This window comes from Bos indicus x Bos taurus, chromosome 7 (genome assembly GCF_003369695.1).
Source record: "Bos indicus x Bos taurus breed Angus x Brahman F1 hybrid chromosome 7, Bos_hybrid_MaternalHap_v2.0, whole genome shotgun sequence".
Taxonomy (NCBI): Eukaryota; Metazoa; Chordata; class Mammalia; order Artiodactyla; family Bovidae; genus Bos; species Bos indicus x Bos taurus.
Window position 1 is genome coordinate 46,442,685 of NC_040082.1, and position 9,250 is coordinate 46,451,934.

Genomic DNA, 9,250 nt, shown 5'->3' on the forward strand with positions numbered 1-9,250 from the left:
CCTGGCACTGCCTCGTGGGCGCTGGAAAGTGGTCTGCTGTGCTCTACAGAGCTTGGATTTCAGAGAAAACTGTTTTGCCTCATTGCCAAGAAATTTAACCGGCACTATAGGTTTCTATGATTTTTTTTTTCTTTCAGGTTTGGGTTCAGCCTTAGGAGCTAGAGGTTACCCCAGTTTTTCAGAGGAGATATGACAGAAGTAATTTTATCACACAGCCAGTATGTATCACAACCAGAATTCAAGCCAATTCTGGTTTACAGTGAAGTGTGCATTTTCTTTTTTTTTTTTTTTAATTTTATTTTATTTTTAAACTTTACATAATTGTATTAGTTTTGCCAAATATCAAAATGAATCCACCACAGGTATACATGTGTTCCCCATCCTGAACCCTCCTCCCTCCTCCCTCCCCATCCCATCCCTCTGGGTCGTCCCAGTGCACTAGCTCCAAGCATCCAGTATCGTGCATCAAAGCTGGACTGGCAACTCGTTTCTTACATGATATTTTACATGTTTCAATGTGATTCTCCCAAATCTTCCCACCCTCTCCCTCTCCCACAGAGTCCATAATACTGTTCTATACATCAGTGTCTCTTTTGCTGTCTCGTACACCGGGTTATTGTTACCATCTTTCTAAATTCCATATATATGCGTTAGTATACTGTATTGATGTTTTTCCTTCTGGCTTACTTCACTCTGTATAATAGGCTCCAGTTTCATCCACCTCATTAGAACTGATTCAAATGTATTCTTTTTAATGGCTGAGTAATACTCCATTGTGTATATGTACCACAGCTTTCTTATCTGCCGGGGTCCAGCCCTGGCTGATCCAGGGTATTCGAAGTGGGGACGGCGTCGGCGACCTATTTATTTAAATATTTTATCAAAGATATAAAGAGTAATAGGATGAGGATAGCTCAGTAGGAAAATTCAGTGTAGAAAAGAGGCTGAGTAGCTTGGTTTACGCGGGAGACCAATAAAACTTCAAGACAAGAAGTTTGCACCACTTACGTAGGCCGCAGGCGTCCTTCCGTTCTCCCGAAGGAGAGGAGACACTGAGGCCTCCCCGGTCGGATCTTAGAAGCCCAGGCATAATTAGTAAGCATGGTGGGTTCCGCGCTCCAGATGGAGACTCAGCCAGAGTGAGAGAGAGAGCGACATGGGGAGACCAGTATTTCGAGAAACTGATCCCAATTCTTTATTTTCCATGGTCTACTTTTATACACTGAGATGTTATGCAAAAGTCACGCGGGGTCAGCAGTCCTGACTTTTACCAAAGTCAGGTGCTTCATACAAATGTATACAGAGGTCTTAGGGGTGTTACATCATCTTCTGGCCAGGGGGGCCTGCTGACAATTTACGACCCTCTCCTTGTGACAGCGGTCAGTCAATCAGGACACTTATTTCTCCAGGGCTGATTATTCTCAAAACAGATGCCACCCAAGTAAAGTTACATTCCTACAGGGTGAGGGTGTAGTGGGTTTTAGTTAAGGAAAGAATTTACTTAGCCTAAGGTCTAACGTGATTAATATCAAAGGTTAATTCTATATATTCATTAATGTGTGTAAAGGCAGGGGATATGGAGACTTAGCAACAAACATTGGCTCAACAAATGAAAAACCCTTCACCAACACAATTTCTAATTAGCCCATTATACTTATACTAATAGTTTTCTAACTTCTCTAAAGAACCTGTTTTTAGAGGGTTTAAAGCATCTTGTGCCTCTCACGGTTGGGAGGCTGTGAGCAATCACATGTGGCTGGACGAGCCTGTCAGGCAAGCTAGAGAACCTTCAGAGGAGTTTGTAGGTTAAAACACTCTTGTCACACCCAAGAGTTTTTATTGACTGGAGCTCTAGGTTAACTCCTTCTCTGAAAGAGGTGGTGGGGGACAGCCCCCCATAAAGTCAGAGGTGTAGGTAAGAGCACAAAGTAGTAAAGTAGGCAGGCTCTGGTAATGGGGGTAGATGCTCGAGGAGTTCCAGGGGGACTCCTGAGGCTCGATCCCGCCTTTGCGTATGTCGAGCCTCCTTCCTCATGACCTTTGTCATGGGCAGAGTACCTCACTCTGGCCCCCAACACTTATCCATTCATCTGCTGATGGACATCTAGGTTGCTTCCATGTCCTGGCTATTATAAAGCGAAGTGTGCATTTTCAACCCATAATCCTATTGTCTGTGCTCATTGCTCAGAACAGAGCCTAGATGAACGGGCTTGTTGTGTGACTTCATAATCTTTGGTTAGGAGGAAACTCCAAAACCTGAAATCTATTCCTTGGCAAATATTTATAATTACTTGTTTCTATAACTTGTTTATAGAGATTGAGAATGTAAACTGCTTGTCATGAGACTGTCCTAGCATATTAAAATGAAAGTGAAGTTGCTCAACCGTGTCTGACTCTTTGCAGCCCCATGGACTGTAGCCTACCAGGATCCTCAGTCCATGGAATTTTCCAGGCAAGAGTACTGGAGTGGGGTGCCATTTCCTTCTCCAGGGGATCTTCCCAACCTAGGGATCAAACCCAGGTCTGCTGCATTGCAGGCAGTCACTTTACCATCTGAGCCACCAGGGAAGCCCTACCCCATCAGGATTTCCACTTTGTTTTGGTCATTTCTCTATGCTTTTTTCTCTTTTCTGTATTTTTTCCCCACTCCCCCAGCATCTACTCTGTGGTCAGTGTTCCTTTTTTATGTTAAATTTTCCTTATTTTTTTCTCCTCTGATCTGGCAGGATAATGGACTTCTAAATAAAAGCAAGTTAAATGATGCTTGCATTTGTTTGCACATTTTACTCTTCCCTTGTTCTGAGGAAATTTAATCATCTATTGAACAATAAAGTTTATTAAGTTTGTGAAGTCTGAGGGGTATTTGGAGACCTGATGTTTGAAGGGAACAACCTTAAACAGAAGAGCAAACACTAGACATGTCTTACAAAGAAACCGAAAACACCTGATAAATACCTGCCATGTGGGGCTTTGTGGTGGGTGGTCTTAGAAATTGCAAAAGGCAGTGAACCTTTGCCCTTTTAGATAAAGTTTCATCCTTCTGTTGTATGTGTGTCCACATGGCTGCATCCTGTGCTTTCCCCTTCATGACATTTCTCATAGTTGCAAAGACTCATTGGATTATCTTCTTGTAATAGACTATGAATCTATGAAGATGAGCTCCAGTCTGTCAGCTGCTATGCTTTGAGCAGTGTCAGGTATAGAATTGAACTTCATAATGTTTTAATTAATTGATTTCATCGCCATCTTAGTAGATTTCAGTGATTACTTGAACACTTACTTTGTCAAGGTTTGGGGCTCAGTGTTATGAGTTAGGAAGAAGCATAGCCAATCTTTTATTGAACTCACTAGTGGGAAAAGAATCAAGGGGACATATTTATGACATTTATTAAAGTGATAGTAGCTGACGTAGGGTGTTGAATGCTGTTGTTGATTAAGAGTCAGTTGTGTCTAATTCTTTGTGACTCCATGAATTTTAGCCCACCAGGCTCCTCTGTCCATGGGATTTTCCCGGCAAGAATACTGGTGTGGGTTGCCGTTTCCTCCTCTAGGGGATCTTCCTGACCCAGATTCTTTACCACTGAGCCACCTTAGGTAATTATTAATGATGATGTAGTCACCCTTGATTGAAAATTTACCTTGTCAAGTATGTTACACATGTTATCTTATGACAATTACATAGACTGCGCCAGGCTGAAGTCATCTTAGGTTTCAAATTAATGATGACTGAAACTGCTTGATTAGCTTTTATGCAGAGTACATCTTGAGAACTGCTGGGCTGGATGAAGCACAAGCTGGAATCAAGACTGCCGGGAGAAATATCAATAACCTCAGATATGTAGATGACACCACCCTTATGGCAGAAAGTGAAGAAAAACTAAAGAGCCTATTGATGAAAGTGAAAGAGGAGAGTGAAAAAGTTGGCTTAAAACTCAACATTCAGAAAACTAAGATCATGGCATCCAGTCCCATCACTTCATGGCAAAAACACGGAGAAACAGTGGAAACAGTGACTTTATCTTTTTGGACTCCAAAATCACTACAAATGGTGACTGGAGCCATGAGATTAAAAGAAACTTGCTCCTTGGAAGAAACGTTATGACCAACGTGGACAGCATATTCAAAAGCAGAGACACTGCTTTGCTGAAAAGGGTCCATCTAGTCAAAGCAATGGTTTTTCCAGTAGTCATGTGTGGATGTGAGAGTTGGACTATAAAGAAAGCTGAGCACCAAAGAATTGATGCTTTTGGACTTTGGTGTTGGAGAAGACTCTTGAGAGTCCCTTGGACTGCAAGGAGATCCAACCAGTCCATACTAAAGGTAATCAGTCCTGAATATTGGTTGGAAGTACTGATGTTGAAGCTGAAACTCCAAGACTTTGGCTACCTGATGTGAAGAACTGACTCCTTGGAAAAGACCCTGATGCTGGGAAAGATTGAAGGCAGGAGGAGAAGGGGATGACAGAGGATGAGATGGTTGGATGGCATCACCAACTTGATGGGCATGAGTTTGAGTAAACTCCAGGGGTTGGCAATGGACAGGGAAGCCTGGTGTGCTGCAGTCCATGGGGTCGCAAAGAGTCGGACGCAGCTTAACTGAACTGAAACTGCTCTCAGGCACATAATCATTTGGCATAATCAAGTGGCAGATCTGGGATCTAAACCTAAATTATCTGACTTTAAAGATGGAACACTCACTCCCAAAGTATGATGCTTTATGTAACAATCTCCATACCTCTGTAAGAAGAGACAACAAACACAGATTTTAGAGTTGAACTCCAGGAAGTCTTCTGGAGAAGGTGATGCCTTGGAGAGATTTTCAAGGAATTAGGATCTAGCCAGGTGATTTTGAAATGCACATGCAAATCAGAATAAAATATACATTTCAAGAAGCATGGGTAGTAGAGGCTAGATAAAAGGCCATGTCCCAAAAGAACGTATTTACTAGGGGATGGAATTTATTTTATAAGTATAGGAGTTTAAGATGTGACCAAAGCAAGGGGGTTTGAGGTAAGCTTTTTAGACAGGAGAAGTGGAAACTTTATTCACTTAAAATTGTGATAAATCTATCAGGTGAATGTTATATGCTTCCATAAAAAGCAAGGCTTCTATTCTGTGGAAACAGACAACTAATAAGTGAGTAAATGAGATAATTAAGGACTGCGATACACTCTCTGATGGGCGGGAGCAAGATAAAAGTGATGTTGAAAAGCTACTTTTTGTTGGGAAAGTTGAGAGTGCCCCTCAGAAGAACTGCTATTTGAGGCAATATCTGAAAAATGGGGACAGAATTAACCACACTGTCAAGGCATTGAGGCCAGTGAGTGTGAAGAGGAAAGCTTTAAAAAGTACAAAATAGTGTGAGGTACTGAAAGGCAGCCAGAGGGGTGGTGTGAAGGTAGTTTGGCTAGCGATTCATATGAAATCAGAGATGTGTAAGCCATGGCAAGAAGGTGAGAATCTGAACAATTTACTAAACTTCATAACTTGGTCTGATTTACTTTCTTAAGTGATCATTTTTTTTTCGCTTGAATAAAGAATATTATTGTCAATTCTAGTGACAATAAACATACTGGGGTTAGATACACAGGGGGAAAACTGTAGAGAACACATTCTGAGGCTGACATGGGAACTTGATGAAGTCATCAGGGACCTAGGCTCCTGCTTTTTTGCTCCACTGTCTTTAGACCTGGTGTGCATACTCACCCATACACAGTGGGCGCTAGAACTCCAGCATCCTTTCCATCATCCACATAGTGGGGAGACAGGGGAGGGGGTGATAGCTGTTGGACTGGTCCTGGTTCCATTTCCTGCAACTTTGGTTCATTGACTTCCAAATATTAATAATTAGCTCCTGCTAACCACAGGAGAGATCAGGAAATAGAGCTTTTTAAGCTGATTGTAGTGCTATTCATAAGAAAACCGAATTTCTGTTACTACACAAGGGTGCTTACTGGGAAGGCGAGCGCAGCTTCCACCACAAATGTAGTGTGGGCAGTGGCTTGGAGATGACAAAGTATAAATGAGAGGGACCATCGAAATCTAGAAGATTGAAGTTTTTGGCTCAAGCTACAAGGGAGAGTTGGGGTGATGATGGAGTAAAAAGTTAGAGATGAAGAAAAGGGTGAGCTTGAGAGCTATTTTAAAGTTGGAACAGACAGGGTTTACTGAGATTTCCCTCTCCATTATTCATGGAGTCAAGGCTTTGAGAACAATTTTTTTTTTTTTTAACATGTTTCTTTCTGTTATAAAGTAAGAAAGGAAAGACATGGAAACTTACTGGACAGGGTAGGGATAAATGTAAAATTTATATTTTGGTTTGAAGATAACACACACTATAAATATAGGCCACTAGATAACCAAGTTACCTACAGACCTAAGAATTTCTTCTGTGAGAGGGTCCTCAGGAGAATAAAGGAAACTCTTTCAATATTTTCTTCAAAAACTGAGATTCACACCACGCTGGGTTTTATGCATTTGACAGCTTCCCAATGTACATAAATTCTGTAAATACTTTGATAGCAGACTCACCAGAGTCAAAAAAGAAAAGGGGGAAAAATGCAATGCTTTGCAAATTTGGGAAGAGTGAGCATTTTAGCTGCTTTCAATCTATTTGATTAAATGTAATATAAGATTTCCTTATGTCAGGTACAGCCCAGCGCATACTAAACAATGTTGTCATGAAGCAGAGAAAATCAGGTTAAGCCAACTTATGAGTCTGGGTAGATTGACAGGCCTTCGTATTGGAATTCAAATATTTAGAAGCAATAAAACATATGCTTCCAGATCATGATGACTGTGAAGGGGCTTACAATGTAGTGAACTGAAATATTAGCCAAGAAATTAATGCGCACACAGTACAGCATAATTTGTTTTCAGCACAACACTTGTCAAATTTCCACCTGGGGACGTACAAGGATAAAATAGTCTTTTTCAAAAATGAAGATTGCACACAGATACTTACTAGATTTATGTTAACTTAAGGCAGATGATTTCCACAAGGTCCTAGACATAATTACGTAGTAGCCGAAGGGTGCTGGGTGTGTGTTTCAGGAGACAAGTTTCAGCCTTGGCTTCACTCCTTCTAGGCTTTGTGACCTGAGGTCATGTAAACTGTCTGATCCTCAGTTTTCTGTCGTGAAAGTGTAAGTGAGTTTTTATTACTGGTCTGAATAACTTTAAGCTTACCATGGATATTTTGACAATGTGGGACAACAATGAGTTATTGATGGTATTGAGAAGTCACAGGATAAAATAAGAGAAACATCCTCTGAAATAACTAATTTTTCCACCTCCCTTACTAGTAAGTTGTTTTGCCTTTCGGTTGGCTGATAAGAATAAAAATGATAATCTAGTCTCTTGATGGGTGAATGCAGCCTACAGGCAAACTCACATGTGTATATACACACATGTATACATGTGTGCATGTGGTCACTTCAGTTGTGTCCGACTCTGTGACCCCATGGACTGTAGCCTGCCAGGCTCCTCTGTCCATGGGATTCTCCAGGTAAGAATACGGGAGTGGGTTGCCATGCCCTCCTCCAGGGGATCTTCCTGACCCAAGGATCAAGCCTGCATCTCTTAAGTCTCCTGCATTGGCAGGCAGGTTCTTGACTAGTGCTACCTGAGAAGCCCTCATGTATACATACATACATACAAATATATACACACCATCTCTACCAACTGAGCCCTGCTTTTACTTACAGGCATGTACCTACACACACACATGCTTCTCCCTATGTGGTATTGTTTTGTAATGATTTTTCACAATTGAATTAATTGCCAGCTAATTTCATATACATATATGGACTCCTGGCTTCATAAAATTAAAAAAAAAAGTCACATTTTCCTAAATGACATCTCTAAGCAGAGTTTGTATACCATTTTAGGCGGGGGGAACAGACTTTCCAGTTTACTATAGTTGCTAAGAACCACTGTGCGTTTAACTTTTCCAATTGATCCCTGAAGATATTTGAGTTTTCTGCCCTTGAATTAGAGTATGATTTGACAAAAGGTAAGTTGTAACCACTTGAATCTTCTCTCTTGATAATGATATCTGGCACAGCTAGTCACTTTTGAAATAGGTGAAACTTCTACAGGGTGGGCCATTTAAGAGTACAAGATTGAGTCCAACCATTTTACTTAAGAAAAACATAATTTGCTTATAATAATGAAAGAGAATTTGAAATGGTCAAGAAAGACAATTCACTATTGAAAGAGTGTCATCTCTGTAGTGTTTTGTACCAAGGGAACTAGTTGTCAAACTTCTTGAAACAGGCATAGATTTGCCTTGGGCCATCTGTGAGCTGCTGCCTCCTTCCCCTTGCTGAGATAAAAGACAGGATCTTCTAAAGCTAACACATCCATAGTTTTTAACTAGTGACCTTGACCAACTGAGCCTTGCTATTAAGCTTTGACTCAAAGTCAACCAGACAGCATCTCTTCCAATGTAGTGAATTAATATTAGTAACTAAGCACACACACACAGGGAATTAAATATATAAGCAGCATAACATATAATCTAATTTCAGCTAGACCTGAGTTTACATAGCATCTTTGTTTTGGAATATTTAGTATCATTCAAAGCAGTAGTTCTCAACTGGAGGCAATTTTAGATCCCTGGGAAATAGTTGGCATTGTCTGAAGATATTTTTGATTGTGAGAACTCCATTTAATTTGTAGATACCAAGGTGCTGCTGAACACTCTATAATGCATAGGAAAGCCCCCTGTTAAAAAGATTTACCAAACATAAAATGCCAGTAGTGCTGAGGTTGAGAAACCCTTTTTAAAGAATATACCCTTTGCAGCTTTCTGATATTTAAGAGAAATTTATACCAGGGTATTTAATACAAGTTTCCATTTCTTGTTGATGTTCAGTTACTCAGTCATGTCCGGCTCTTTGAGACTCCATGGACTGTAACACGCCAGGCTTCCCAGTCCTTCACCAACTCCTGGAGCTTGCTCAAACTCTGTCCGTTGAGTCAGTGATACCATCCAACCATTTTGGTCTCTGTCGTCCCCTTCTCCTTCCACCTTCAATCTTTCCCTGCATCAGGGTCTTTCTAATGAGTCAGTTCTTTGCATCAGGTGGCCAAAGTCACCAGATGAATAGTCAGGATTGATTTCTTTCAGGATTAACTGGTTTGATTTCTTTGCAGTTCTAGGGACTCTCGAGAGTCTTCTCCAACACCACAGTTCAAAAGCATCAGTTCTTCGGTGTTCAGCTTTCTTTATGGTCCAACTTTCACAT